The sequence below is a fragment of the Pseudonaja textilis genome, chromosome 1 (genome assembly GCF_049901715.1).
Source record: "Pseudonaja textilis isolate UNSWEBS1 chromosome 1, rPseTex1.2, whole genome shotgun sequence".
In the NCBI taxonomy this organism is placed as follows: Eukaryota; Metazoa; Chordata; class Lepidosauria; order Squamata; family Elapidae; genus Pseudonaja; species Pseudonaja textilis.
In genome coordinates, this window is record NC_141990.1 from 61211387 (window position 1) to 61227364 (window position 15978).

Below are 15978 nucleotides of genomic sequence, written 5' to 3' on the forward strand. Positions count from 1 at the left end.
ATGGCTTCAGTTAGGAGAGGATGGAAAACACAACTTCCACACTCCATTTGAGAAAACCAAAGTTGGGCAGCCTTGGGGATGAAAGAAAGGTTGAGACATGAGGACATATCCTTAAAGAAAATTTAGCAAGATATATTCACATCAAACTTAGGACAATATGTTAGGATGCCGGTTGTGCATACTTCTTTAAGAAATATAACTAGTGAGCTGGGAAGCGTGACTCTGTGTGTGCCATGTTTGAATGACTTTCCTCATTTAAGCAGTCTTGTTTGTAGAGCTGTTTTGCCATGAAATCCGAGACCTGTGGGGATTAGGAAAAAGGGATTTTTCTTCTTTAGTGTCACACCAAGTTTTATATTACTGATTATCCAGAGAACTGGGAGAGGAGGTTGGGAAACAAAAGTGAAAAAGAATATAAGGAGTGGCCTCAACATTATAGGAAGACATGGTTGAAAGCATGAAAATAAGAGAGAAAATAAGAGATGGAAAATAAAATGAATCCTCAATCTGGAAGGGGAAAGAGAAATTAGCAAAAATCTAATTTTCTTAATTCTAATCTTAAATTTGGTGCATTCCTCATCTGACTGAGTTTGAGATCTTTTAAAAAGTGCATATTACCTAAAGTTACATTTCAACAAGCAATTCCTTTGTTTCTCCTTTATTTTCATTAATGGTTGGAGGTTTGTTTTTAAATGCCCATATTTAAACATATACATTTTGTCTCATGCAATGCATGTTCTGTACATATCTTTTCCTAATACAAAACATCTTTTGTGATTTATTTTCACAACCATGCATATTTGGAAGTATATGTCCCCATAAACAGATTTTGTTTTATAGCTGGAAGACAATACAGTAACATTTCAAGAAGTGCAAATTTCAAAGGAATGTTATTATTTTTTATTGCAAATCTGTTCACATTAAAATGCAAAGTGAATACATTTTCCCCATTTCCTGGTTAGAAGAGGTTTATCCAGTCAATGCTCAAAAGTATATTGTTGGTGAAGAAAAGGGTCTCATTTCATATTTAATTTGGAGCAGAGGGGACATGCAGCCTGTTTTTCCAACCCTTGAGGTTTGACCTGGTTGCAATTCCTGAAAAATAATAATACTGTTTGCTGTTATGAGGAGTAAATCCTAAAATAAACATAATATGATCAAAAAGCAATACATACATACACAGATAATTCTACTGGTCCTGTCTACATAAATGGCATTGACCCAACCATTTTGTGTTATTGCTTTACTATTACATACTACAGAGAAGAACTAGACATAATAAACTTTGGCCAACAGTTCTCAATGGAATGTGATATGAATGGAAAATGTTAAATGTGGTTGATAGGCATTTACAGGCATTTGGCAAGCTAAGCATAATTTTCAAGAACAACCACCCCCTATGCCCAAAGAAAAAAGTTTTCAATTAGTGTGTGCACCTTGTTCTAACATATGCTAACGAAACATGGACACTAACCTCACAATTGATACAAAAGCTACAACTGGCACAAAGCAGCATGGAAAGATACATGTTTGGCCTCAAAAGACAAGATAGAAAGACCTGCACATAGATTAGAGAACAAATGAAAGTATACAATATCATCAAAAGAGTAAAAGAATTGAAATTGAAATGGGCTGGTCACATAGTGAGACAACTGATGGCAGGTGGACCAAAGCAGTCATAGAATGAATCCCACTTGATAAAAAGTGTCCACACATCAGACATAAAATAAGACGGAGCGACAACATCAGCAAGTATGGTGGGCCCAATTGGCAAAAGGAAGCTCAGGACCATATTGGTTGGAAACATGTGGAAGATCCCTTCATCCTGCAGTGGATAGACAATGGCTAGAATGAGGATGAGGATGAAGATGAGGATGGAGGAGGAGGACGAATGTTTACAGACCTTACTCCTTCAATGTTAAGTGTATCCCCCTCCCCAAGTTGTGAAGTGTATCCCTTAGCCATAAAAAATCTTTCAGAGCTTCAGACCCCAACATATTTTGTCCAATACATTAACTTTGCATAAAGTTTTAATAAATCTATCTGAGGTCTAATTGTTTTCATTGGCTGCTTATTACCAGATAGATATTCCACAGTCTTTACAACTGAGCGAATCGATGACCTGAAGCTACTGCTACCCCATTTCTTACTCTACTTGAAGATTTCTCAAAGCCTATAAACAAAGTAAGGAAGCCCTACCTCAAGTCTCTTTCTGAACTCTACCCTCGGTATTTGATTGCAGGACTAATCAGAGTGAAAAGCATTTTGCAGGGTGAAGGGTCTGCTTTCCTTCAGAAACAAACTTTTTAAAAAATCCAGTCAATTAGAGTTGGAGGCTTAGGCTACCATTTATCTCATGAAAAAGGGGATTAAAGCCTTCTGATAATTTATAAAGTGCCTATAAAGGGGAGGCTGAGCTTTTATCGGCGCTTTCAGGCAGCATAAAGCACGCAAAGCCCATGTCTAAAACCGCCCAGGACTGCACTGCAGAAGATGACTGCTAATAAGCTGGAACTCCAAAACTGATCCAGGGAATTCACTTGCAGAAATCCTTTGGATCTTTATCAAGTTTGTTAGAAGACATGGTCTCTGGTAGGCTGCCATTTCCCATTGGGAGCATCTGAGCTCTGACCATAAGCTGTATTGTGGAAACATTAGCAAATACTCTCATGAGAAAAATAAATAAAGAACCATGGATTTAAGTCTGTCAAAAATGAATTTAGACACAAATAGACAAGGATCATGTGCAGTACATGGCCTAATTTCATTTAAGGTTGAGGCTAGCTTCAACAGGCCCCTGGCAGTCCGCAACTCAGTCTTCCCGTAGTTGTTGTGAAATGTTTTGAATAGTTCCAAAAAGCTGCTTTGGAGCACATGTGAAGCCAAATGGGATCATGATTTAGCCCCATGTTTCCACAAAAAAACATAGCTGCCTTAAAGCGTTATATCAAGTTGCTCTCCTGTGTGCTCCAAATCACATTTTTTATTTATTTCCAAAATACTGTATAGCCCTGGTAGCTATCTGCCCCTAACAGAATACAGCATAACAGAGTTGGAAGGAACCCTGGATATCTTCTTGTCCAAGCCCCCTCAAACAGGAGACCCTATATCATGTCAGTTAAATGGTTATCCAATCCTTCTTTAAAACTTCCAGTGATGATCATCCACAACTTCTGAAGGCAAGCCGTTTTATATCTGGAGAACTAGATAGTGGTAGACTACTACATATACCTTGGCCAACAGATCTCAGTGGAAGGTGATACAGTAAAGGAAATTGCATTAAATGTAGTTGGCAGGCATTCAGCAAGCTAATCATAGTTTTCAAGAACAACCTCCCCCTGTGCCTGAAGAGAAAAGTTTTTGACTGGTGTGTGCTACCTGCTCTAACATATACCAGTGAAACATGAACATTAACCTCACAATTGATACAAAAACTAAGAGTGGTGCAAAGAGCCATGGAAAAATACATGCTCAGCATTACAAGACAAGATAGAAAGACCTGCACGTGGATTAGAGAACAAACGAAACTCTCTACTCAAGAGAGTTTAAAAAATGGAAATGGAAATGGGCTGGTCACATAGCAAGAAGAACTGAGGGTAGGTGGATCAAGGCAGTCATAGAATGGATCCCACTTGATAAAAAAAAAAGTGTTCACAAAACAGACCTAAAATAAGATGGAGCAACAACATCAGTAAGTACGGTGGGCCCAATTGGCAAAAGAAAGCTCAGGACCATATTGATTGGAAACATGTGAAAGAGGCCTTCATCCTGCAGTGGGTAGACAATGGCTAGAATGAGGACGAGGACGGAAGAGGAGGAAGAGGAGGAGGAGGATTGTGTAAACTTATTTCCCCCCCGGCAAAAAAAAATCAGTCTTCCATTTTACGATGACTGTAATGTCTATCATCATCTTATGGATCAATATCCTTGTAGAAAAATACAATTCTTTCCAGTTCTCTGCACAATCACATTTCACTGAAAACACTCAGATTACTAAGTCAGGGATAGAAGTGGAGGAAAGGCGCTATCTAGATGGCAGGCCCTCAAATTTTATATACACAAGTTACTCTTTAAAAACTGAGCCATAGGGAAGAATAATTATTGAGCATCCAATTATCTGGAAGTTATATATGATGCATATGTGACCGCCAATACAGTAGCATGTGATGATGTGTGGAGTGAGTTGTGAAATACAATGAGCTTTGTGGCATAGTTTCTAGGATTATTTGGATTCCAAGCATCCTTAGCTTTTGCATTGTGTGGCTTAAAGCTTATGGTTCTGCCAGAGCTGTTTAAAAATCATTCAGCAGCACAAATTTCTGTTTCACATGACCTTCATGCAAACATCCTCATTCTTGTCTTTCTTGCTTGTGGAAGGCAGACAAAAACGATCTAGTTATCACAGCTGTTGGAATGTCAATATATCCTACTAAGTGACTGAACTAATTGAGCCGCAGTGAAAGAACATGCAATATGTTAAATTGCCTTGCAGGAAGGTAACTTGTAAGACATCACCTGAAAAAAAGATAAGATAAAACACTGGATTCCTGTTAAAACATTATTTTGCATTGTAGATAGTTACTGTCCTTGGTCTAAGAGTTTCTTATCTATAGTTAAGCTTCCCTAACCAATGGTGAGCAATTTCTCTATGTGCTGACAACACAGGCAACAAATCTTAGAAATCCTCTCAACGTGGCCCTTCCATTCTCACAACAGTACAATAGAACTAGATTTTCACTAAATGAATCCAAAATATAATAATTTAAGTCAGGTCATTTGTGCCCAGGTTAAACTCGGGACTTTGCTCTATGATCCATTTGCTGAGTGTTGTAGCTAACTGTGATACTCTCAGGATTCTTCTCCAACATCAAATTTCCAAAGTATTAACACTCTCCTGCTTCCTCCAAGTCCAGGGTCACAGGGAAAACCATTGCCTGTACAATTCTCATATCTGTAGGTACAGACATATGTAGGCAAGGAGAAAAGCAACTTAGAACTAAGAAGAAATTTCCTGACAGTTAGAATAATTAATCAGTGCAACAACTTGCCTTCAGAAGTTGTGAATGCTCCAACACTGGAAGTTTTTAAGAGATTGGACAACCATTTGTCTGAAATGGTATAGGATGTGATGGTGAACCGTTTCAGCACCGAATGACCAAACCAGAATGTGTGTTCATGTGCATGTAAGTACGTGCACCGGAGCACCGGACACCTGAAGACCAGCTGGCCAGTGTGTGCATGCCTATTTTGGGGGCATTTTTGATCCGTTTTCAAGCTGTTTTTTAGGCCATTTTCAACAGCTTGGAAACTGTGACTATCCTCGACCAACCCATGTCCAAAAACGCTGGGGAATTTCTGGAACCCTGGCACAAATTAGCCATCAATAGACACATAGACAAAAACAATATCTACATGCCATGTAAAAGAGACAATCAACAAGTCAAAAAGGAAAGAATGATATTGAGTCTCCTGCTTGATCATGCAGATGAACAAGAAGATCTCCAAAAGTCCCATCCAACTCTCTTATTCTATTAGGGGCAGATAACCACCAGGGCTAGGCAGTATTTTGGAAAATATGTAGATATTCTTATCTAAGGTTGCATTGCTATTTTGCGGTGGGATATAAATGTAATATAAATAAACAGCTTGGTGGAGAAAGGAGTGCAGGATGGAAAAGAAATAAGACCTTTTCTCGTATTCAGAGTAGTGAATTAACATTATATTCTTTCCTGCCTAGGAGCCTGGAATATTGCAAGAATTACTAAGATAATGGCTCATTAGCTTTGACAAGCTAGTGTTTATGAAGCGCTCAGAACACTTGGAACATTCTGCAATAAATGCTGAGAATGTTATTATTTTTCACTAGAACTCCCATCTCCGGGTGATTGGCTCAAAGTCTTTCGGCTGTCATAAGTAATGGGGGAGGAGTGGGGATATGGTTATGGGAAGTGAACTGGAGGTATTACAAAACAGAACTGTATAAGTTGGAGGGGAAGGTTCTTGCTTAGGCTTCTATCCTATGCTATGCGCAGCTGCAACTCTTTATCAAAATATGTCAAGGTCAACGGACAGAGCCCTTATCACCACCTGGAGATGCCCACATGATGATATACTCAACTTTATTTGGATGAGCCAATTGAACTATTGGGGGTGGGAACGTTGCCATCACTTTGTATATGTGATTTACACACCCATTTTCTCAGATTCAGAATTCTTTTGTTGCTACCACTTGATTTCCAGTAAAAGATATCTTTTCTCTGATTAATGGAGTCTAAGTATTTCTTTCTTGGATTTTGAATGGAGCACCAGCTGACATTATTCTGAATCTGAGAAAATTAATCTGGAGGCATTTCTTAGAAGGGGCAAAACACCCATTTGAGGTGTGGACGGATCATAAAAATTGGGAGGCTTTGAAAATACCTCGGAAGCTGTCTCCCAAGCAAGTTCGCTGGGCGCAGTACGTTAAGCGCTTTAATTTTTCATTGAAGTACATTCCAGGGGGGAAGAACTTCATGGTGAATGCTTTATCTAGATTACCTCAATATAATAGTGCTCACCAAGAAGTGGTTCAGCTTCCCAAGAGCTCTCTACATGTATACAAGTGTTAGCACATAGAATAGGGACCTTGGAGGTCTTCTAGTCCAACCGCCTGCTTGAGCAGGAGACCCACCAGGTTATCCGACTTTGGAACTTTAAGGCTCCTGGACCTCAATTCCCAGAGTTCCCCAGCAACCCTTGCTGCCTGGTGAATTCTGGGAGTTGAAGTCCACAAATCTTAAGTCCACTCCTCCCTATACTATTCCAGACAAATGACTGCCCAATGTCTTCTTAAAATCCTCCAACGATGGAGCACACACAACTTCTGGAGGCAAGTTGTTCCACTGATTAATTGCTCTCACTCTCAGGGAGTTTCTCCTTAGTTCTAAGTTGCTTCTCTCCCTGATCAGTTTCCATCCATTGCTTCTCCTCCTGCCTTCAGGTACTTTGTAGAATAGGGGTCCATCATTGCTTAGACATCATCAGGCTGAAAAAAAAATATCCCTGTGACATGGCTGCCCTTGAGGATGTCCCATAGGCAGACATTCATGTTCACAGAATTGCAAAAATTACGATAGACTACACAAACAGCATGCCATGTCTAAGTACCAGCAATTGTACAAATTCTGTTGCATTCAAGCTCAGTTGCTGTGGTGTGCTTAATAAAATTAGTGGGCTGGATCTGCTCATAAACAGGGCACTGGATGATCTTGACTGGAACAGTAGAATTGACCAAGGGTTTTTTTATGTATACTAGCAGATAACCTGGAGTTGCCCAGGTATTTATTTATCCCAATCCTGTATTAAACAGGCCTCCCTCCTTCCATTAACGTCTCCACAATTCCTGAAGAGACGATGGAACGCCCCCTTCTGGAGTACCGTGAAGCAACTGTGATGGCAACTTCACTGTGCTATAGGTTGTATCATCACAGAACACACACCAGAACACACACCCTGAGGGGTGCTAGGGGTGTCTTATCCCCACAGTATTTGTTTCCTGAGAGTAAGTTGTCTGTGTACCAAGTTTGATTGAAATTTCTCGAGGTGTTCCAGAGTTATGCTGGAAAATATATATATATACACACACACAGCCATTTTTATAGAGAGAGATTTTCTCCTCTTTCCAAACCCATTCACCTATTCCAGTAGCAATTAACATGGGTTTAATACAGGTAGTCCTTGACTTACAACAGTTCATTTAATGACCATTCAAAGTTACAACAGCACTAAAAAAAAGTGACTTCGCAACAGAAATGTTGGACAAAACTGTGGTCGTAAGTTGAGGAGCACCTAAATTCATTGTATTGTATTTGTGCAGGAGTAAGATACTGAGACTGATTGTTGGAATGCTCTCACTTCTCCATGTAAACTTATTCTACTTTTCCCATTCTTACTAGCTATATTATGAAGGAGGTTGTCTGTTATTGTGTGCTGATGTACACAGATGCTTGTTCACATTTTCAGCATTGTATTTATTGATTTATATTTCTTATTTCTTAACATACATAAGAAAAAAAGCTAACCCTTGAAGGTATGCGCGGGGTGTAGGTGAGCAAGAGGGTAAGAGAAGAAAAATCTGCCAACAAATAAGGAACTGGAAAGTGCTCTCCAGAAACCGTTAAACGGGAACTGGGGGGAAAACAGAGTTTTAGCATCCAGTTAAGCAGTTAAAAATCTGTCTGATCTCTGCTTTGAGTTTGCCTTGAGAGCTCAGTCTGACATTCGGCAGCCCCTACTCAGAGCTCATCTTGGCGCTCAGCCTAGAGCTTGGCAGCCATTCTGCCCAATGGCTTGAAATAACTTAAGGAGCAACCAAATTGCACAAAATCCCCAACATGGGCCAAAACCTTTGAAGGAAAGCAAGGAATATAAAGAGTCTGAATAAGTCAAAGCCTAGGGAACTTGATTGCATGGCTAAGTCAGAACACAATGACTGGTAACTAATCTCATCCAACTGGGCCAAAAGCATTGCCCTGTTTGGAGAAAGTATCAGGCACAATAAAGTATTAGGTGGAGTTTTTTGTCTAACCTGTTGTGGGTCCGCTTATCATCTAAATAACCTCTATGCTTCCTTCCTTCTCCTGATATTACATGACATAACTTGATTGCAGTCACTGACCAGTATAAACTAACCAATGCAAAAATTGCAATTATCTAACATCTATCTATCTATCTATCTATCATCTATCTATCTATCTATCTATCTATCTATCTATCTATCTATCTATCTATCTATCATCAGTGATCTATCATCTGTCTGTCTGTCTGTCTTAAAACTAAGACTTATCCTGAAAGGTAAATTGGTGTGGTTGGTGTGGGAAGCTTAACCATCAATTGCAGTTTGAGCTGATTATATTGATTCTTTATATTTGTCCCTAAATTAGTCAAGAACAGGCCTGTATTCTCAAGTCTATAGCATCTTTTAGTCCTAGCATTCCTCCCACCCCCCAAAGCATTTCAATCTCCTTTTGCCATTCTTCCATTTCACTCTCCTTGTGACACCAGAAATGAAAGCCAGTCACTGGTTTAACATTTTTGGGAGGGTAGGGTGGGGGGTATAGACCAGTTGTTTAGTTGCCAGCTCCAATATTAGGTGGAATGTTAGGAATGTTAATGCAGGTTTTTATCTTTGGAAGATAGTTTGTGATAGGAAGAGGAAAATTTTAGTATTTTTTTTTTAACTAGTAGTAAAAAAAACAGGAAAAAGAAAATACAACTGAATAAAAGGATGCAAATTATGGATGGTTCTTGATGGAGATGACTATTTTTGATCTGATTTGTTCTGCTTTCTGTAGCTCATTCTCGTAATAGATGTTATCAGACAGTGAAGTTAGATGGTGTTGGATAAATTAGTGAGAATTGGGTAAGGTTGAGGGGGTCTGCTCTTGGATTCATCCCTAGACTTGCCTGTGAGCCACTGGGGACAGAATGGCTTTTCCTGAAAGCTCAGGAGTGATTGATTGATTGATTAGATATGAGCCACTTTGGCAGGGCAGCCAGGATAACTGAGGAACCAGATTTGGAAGCATGAAAGGAAGTACTCAACATGCATGATAATGGAACAAAAAGAATTTGGTGTTTTGTCAGGGACACCAGTCAATGATTACTTCAGCTTCAACTGCAACAATACAAGAGCACACAATAGATACAACTCAATGTTAACTGCTCCAAACTTGATTGCAGAAAGTACGACTTCAACAACAGAGTGGTCAATGCCTGGAATGCACTACCTGACTCTGTTGTTACATCCTCAAACCCCCAATCCTTTAACCTCAAACTATCCACTATTGACCTCACCCCATTCCTAAGAGGTCTGTAAGGGTGTGCATAAGTGCACCATCGTGCCTCCTGCCCCTGTCCTATTGTCCCCATTTAATCGTATCTATTCTCTGTATTCTTACTCATGTTTATACTTATACCTATTATTTTGTAAGCTATTGACAAATCAAATAAATCAAATAAAAAATAAAATAAATATCAGGGGAGGTATCAATCATTGATCCTTGGCGCTAGCTACTCCAGAAGACTTTTTGGAGCTGATCTGCAAAATTAGATGAGCTGGAAAAGATCTAATCAGACTGAGTGCAACTTACAAGAGCACATTTTCCAAGTGACCACCAATAAGGATACGGGAGAGTATTTCTCCTGCAGGGACAGGACATCACTATTGGGAGAACCTTGTAATTTAATGCATACTAGTGTTATGGTATGTATGAAAGGGCACAGAAAAACATCAGGAAAAATTGGAGTATGTTAATATAAATGAATTGCTTCAGATGATTAGTTAGATTAAGTAGTTAGTATTAGATGAATAAGTGATTGGGTGGATAATACCAAGCTAGACTGTTAGAAGTATACTGCACATGGCAATTAATGTTGGTAAGGTGTGTGGTGATGTTAGGAAGGACATGGGAGAGGGCCAATTTGACTCTTGGGGGGGGTATTTGACAGGTGCTCAAATTGGGATCATGATTTGTAGTCATGCATCCTGAATATGCCATGTTTATCCCTGTCCCCTAGTTTTCATTTATACATTCATTTTTATTACATAATCACAAGTATATTTTGTGTTTATTACAGTTGTTTGGTTCATCCATTCTTGAAGGAGCCCTCCCTGGAACTAGACAACTACCAACTTTCCATTTTTCTATTTTTCCAACTCTTGACTTTTCTTTTTTGTAGAGGTTGTGGAAATGATGGCTCAGGTCCCTAAATGAAGTGGATTACTTTGACCCTTATTAGTCAGAGTTCAGGTCTGGATATGAAAGAGAGGGAGAGCATTTGATCTCTGTGGCTGAAGACTTGTGTCAAAAATCAAGATGGGGGCTTTTAGACCACTCTGTGGCTTTTGATATCATTGACCTTTGAATCCTGATACAACGAGCTACAAGGCTGGAAACTGGGTGGTTCCATTCCTACTTTGGTGGCCAGTTCCAATAATTGGTAACTCGGGAGGAGTGATTGGCCCCTTGGTTGCTCTTTATGGGGTGCCATAGGGGTCAGTGTTCTCTTTCCTCTTATTTCACAGTTATAGCCACAAGGAAAAATTATCCAGTTGTTCAGGGTTCCCTATCATCAGCATGTACAGTGTGAGCCTGGGGTCTACTGAAGATGCTGTAGACATTTTGTCCTAGTACCTGGAACTGATACAAACTAGATGGAAGAGAACTTAAAGGGAACCCTAGACTACTGTTTGCATATCAGAGTTCTTCTATGCCCCCTGTATTGTCTCTTGATGAAGTAGTGTTCCCCATAAAAGAGTTTGTCCATGACTTAGGTGTCCTTGGGTGACACCAGACGCCTTTTGAAGTTTAGGTTAGTTTATTTTGGCAGTTGGTGTAATGTTATAAAATTGCTGTCTTGGTTTATATTGTGAGACACTGAGAATCAGTATATGATTGCTTTGGTCTATAAATATTATATATGCATACACAGAGTTGGGCAGGATATAAGTTTTATATACTTATAAATACTGTATATAAATTTTGTATCCCACATGATTCTCAAAGATGGCTCACAACAAATTACAATTAATCATTAAAACAAAATAAAGAAAAAAGATGGCAAGCGCAATTAAATAAGAGGCCTCACTCTCTCTAATTGAAGACCTGGATGAAGAGCTAGATCTTCATGGTTCTTCTAAACAACAGTAGATTGGGATTCATCCAAATACACAAACATACACACATATAACACACACACACACACACGTCTGCATGTATTCATGTCCACATGGATGGTTCTAGCTGATGACCTCATTGAGGCCTACTCAGAGAAAAGCACTCCTCTTTGCCTTCTTAGACTTCTTGGTGGTCTTTGCTACCTTCTGCATTGCCTGCAAGAACCATAACTCAGGCCAGGATTTTCATGGAATCCATTCCTACCTGTGGGGGCAGCACTCAAGTCCTTGGTGCTCCCGTATAGGGTTCCTTATAGCCAGTACAGCCTTGGCATTTAGTATTATACATATAAGCAGCTTCATAACAAAGCATAACATTCATCTTTTTAACCCTGATCAAGCAGAACAATAGAAATGTGACACCTTTGCTGAGCAGAGTGAGAAAAGTTGTTTGCTATTTAAAACAAATTAGCTATGGATATTTGTATTCCATGACTGGATTAGAATGTGGGCATAAAGCAAATAAATCTGAGCATACCTGCAGACAAGAAGAGGTCATTTTCAGGCATTTTTTCCAAGACATTAGATAACTAAATATACTCTTTCTCACTCTGGTACATTCTAGCTTTGTTGGACTATAAGAACTACAATTTCTACAGCTATTTACTTGGGTGTGTACAAGTTACTTGAAGGCTGTTTTTCCTCTTTTCAATTATTCCATTGAAATTTCACGGGGTGGATTAGCCATGACGTTGTTGTTTATGTCCAGCTGTCATCTATGACAGTGGTGCTAATGTCTTTCCTCAGAATGACGGAAGCTCCAATAGAGCCCTCACAAATCATTTTTAAAAAATAAACTTTATTAGTCTTTTGTGTATTTTAAAAATAAAATATAAAATAAATATGATATTAACAGTTTTTTTTAAACAAATTTTATTAATTTTACAAAACAATATACAGACAAACAAAGCATAGGATATAATAACATAAGAGATCTTTTTCTGAAAAAAACAATAAGACATCCTATTTAAAGACAGAATAATTCCAAATTATCACATTTCCATATAAACACAATTTAATATATATATTTACCTTATCTGTTCAACTTCATATCTTATCCCAACTTCTCCTTATTACTCCCTTTCCTTCTATTTATTCAAATTATATTTCTTTTACTTTAGATTGTATACATTTTTTATATCCATCTGTCTTATTTACAGTTTCATTATTCTTTTCCAACATTCTTCTTACATTCTTCTAAAATTTTATTAATTCAAACATAGACGTACAAAACACAAAACATAAATACCTAAAACTTCTTTTGGAAAGCTGCTTACCCCAGGTTACCTCTTGTTATGCAGACATAAATCAAATTCATATTCACTTAATATACTGTTTCATATCTTAATTAACATTCTGTGTTTTCTATATATTTTCTCTCCACTATTCACTCTCATAATTCTATTATATTTATTTCATCTCATTTTAAATAATTATACTTGTATCTTTTGTCTGTTCTCTTCAATTATCTATTTATCTTTTCTGTCTAATACAATATTTCTCCTGTAATCACTGGTTGAAGTATGACAACTTTTTATCTTTCCCCTAAATTTGACACTTGAAATAATACATACTTTCCATACTGATTCTGCTTAGCACAAAGTACTACATTTTGAAATAATGAAACAACAATAAAAAGGGATTGAATTTATAGTATAATCAAAACAATATTCCATAGAGAAATAAACTCTTACTTTAAAACATTTTGTATATTCCCTTTAATACATTATTAACTCATAATATTTCAATTTTCTAACTCAATTTCAAATACTAATATCCACAATACAATCTTATATACTTTTGCAGAATCATATATTAAATTATAATTTACCCTTTGTCTCTGAAAAAAAACTTTTTTTTAATATCTTGTTTTAAATCTTTATGGTTTCTCTTCCCTTTTTCCCTTCCTTTCTTATCAATTCTAGTCTTTTTACCCCCACCCCCATCTCTCAAATACCACTTTTTTGATTTTCCCTCTCTGTAGTGTTTCTCTTTTCTGTTGCTTTCTGGCATTGTATCGATTTTTCATCTTATTTTCCCCTTTCTTGGTTGCTTTTTTAGGTTCTGAATTCTGCATTTTCTTTCCCCCCTTATTCTTTTCAGCTATGATTTTTTGTCCATTAAATACTTCCTCTTGAATGTATTGTCCATTAAAGATGACTTCTCCTTCTTCATCCCAATCCTCTTATTCTTGTATTTCTTGATAAGTAGAAATCACCATTTCCAAAAAACGAAAGACAGATCTGAGAGAGTCCTTGCCTTCTTATTTATCTTGTAGCTTTTGAAATTCCATTTGTAATTCTTGCACAGATAATGCCATTATTAATATTATTATTATTATTATTATTATTATTATTATTATTATTATTATTATTATTATTTGTAATATTATTATTATTTGTAATCCAAAACAAAGCAGACTGTTCCATTACCACTTTCTTCTTCTTCTTCTTTTTTTTTCCCCTTCCTCCTGGGGTGAAATTCAATTAGACCATTTCAAAATAATTTTTTAGAAGCCTTGTTGTCATTAATTTCTAATCTTATAAACTTCAAGCAGTCTTCTTCAATAAAGTCTTAGGATAAATTTTTTTACCTCTTCCTTCCCACTTATAGCAATAAACTTTTAATTTTTAATTCCAATGTTCCAAAATCTTTTATCCCCTTGGCTTTAATTTTTAGGTCTATTTACCTTCTTAGCCCAAGCAGGTTTTCCAGATTTCCATCAGCTACTTCCGTAGGGAAGGAGAGTGAAAAGAAATAACTTTCCCTTTCACTTTCTTCTGCCGCTTACACAGTCTTTCTGGGAACAATGTAGCAATAGAAAGGCAAATTCCAGGTTTTAAGGGCTCCTCTTTGTCCTGGCACAGCCAAAGAAAAAACTTTCACTTTCTTCCTCCTGCACTTTCTTATCCAGCTGCTTTGTGGCGACCATTGCTGACCGCCACTCCACTGCCTTGGGAAAAGGGGGTTTTGCCGGCTGGGGAGGGGGTCTGCAACACCAAAACCCTGTCCGGATCCCCCCTGTCTTCACCTGCCTCTACGGGGCAGCTATATCCCCCAAATCCACCCGGATCGGGGGCACCTCAGCAGCGAGCGCAGCAGGGATCGCGCGGAATTGCAAATCCCTGCTGCTGCCGAAGCCTTGCAAACCGGAAGTCCATGACATTAACAGTTTTGTGACATCCATCCCTTTCTCTTTTGTGCATATTTACAAATATATACAATTTTGTGCGAATATATACTGTACATTTAATCTATTAGTTGCTTATCTTTAATTCCTTCTTTTTCTATCTGTCTTAGTTCGATCCAATTACACCATTTTCCCCAAATTCTATAGTATTCAGACTCCTCTTTCTCTTGTACCATTAAGGTCAATTTGTCCATTTCAGCCCATGCCATTATTTTTTTGAATAACCAGTTCATTTGAGGATATACAGTTATGCTTCCAGCATTGAGCATAAGCTATTCTAGCAGCCATTAAGATGTATAATACAATATATTTTATATTTTTCCCCACATTTCTTTTTAAATATCCCTAACAGAAATTGTTATATATTTGCATATTTACTTATGATGGGTTGGTCCGTGGCAGTGGGAGATTTGAAGACCCGGCATTGGCTACGAGCCGGGAGCAGCCGGCCATAAGAAAGGCTGCTGCGATTTCACCAGGCGTTCAATCCTAGAAGAAAAGAAAGAGTAGAAAAAGTCAACTAGGTCCCAAGTCTCTTTCCCTTGACGCAACACTGGCGACAAAGCTGGGATACTGAGACAAAGGAACCCAGTTGAGTACGTGGCAATGAAGACCGAGTGAGATGAAATGGCTGGAAACAACTCGCCACTCGCACCATTCAACCCAACAACCGAAGACTGGGAATCATATATCGACCAATTCCTCATGTTCCTAGAAGGGAGTGACCTCCACGAAATATCCGAAAATAGAAAGAGAGACATTTTCCTCACGCATTGCAGTCCCGCAGTATTCAAAATGGCAAAGGCATTAGCAGCACCCACCGATGTAAAGACGATGGTGTGGACAGACCTAGAGAAATTACTGTGAGCTCACTACACACCAACCGTTTCATGACTCATCAAAAGACATGAATTTTATCAGCACAATCAAAAAGAAGATGAGAGTATTGGAGAATTTGTTGCAGCACTAAGAGACATTGGCGGAGCATGTGACTTTCTAAATATGGATGAAGCCATGAGGGACTGAGTGGTCCTGGGATTAAAGGATCTTACACTACAGAGCCGATTACTAA

The 15978-nt window shown here is 38.2% G+C and overlaps 1 long non-coding RNA gene across 4 annotated transcripts in view; it reads right to left on the bottom strand.

Annotated features, from left to right (window-relative positions):
* Positions 1-888: 888 nt before the first annotated feature.
* Positions 889-15978, bottom strand: part of LOC148127637 (uncharacterized) — a 108014-nt gene continuing 92924 nt past the window's right edge. For all 4 annotated transcript variants that reach the window (XR_015740980.1, XR_015740979.1, XR_015740982.1 and 1 more), the window contains 2 exons: positions 15285-15395; positions 889-1095 (listed from right to left, as the gene is read on the bottom strand). This is a non-coding gene — a long non-coding RNA (uncharacterized LOC148127637). The remainder of the gene's footprint in view (positions 1096-15284; positions 15396-15978) is intronic.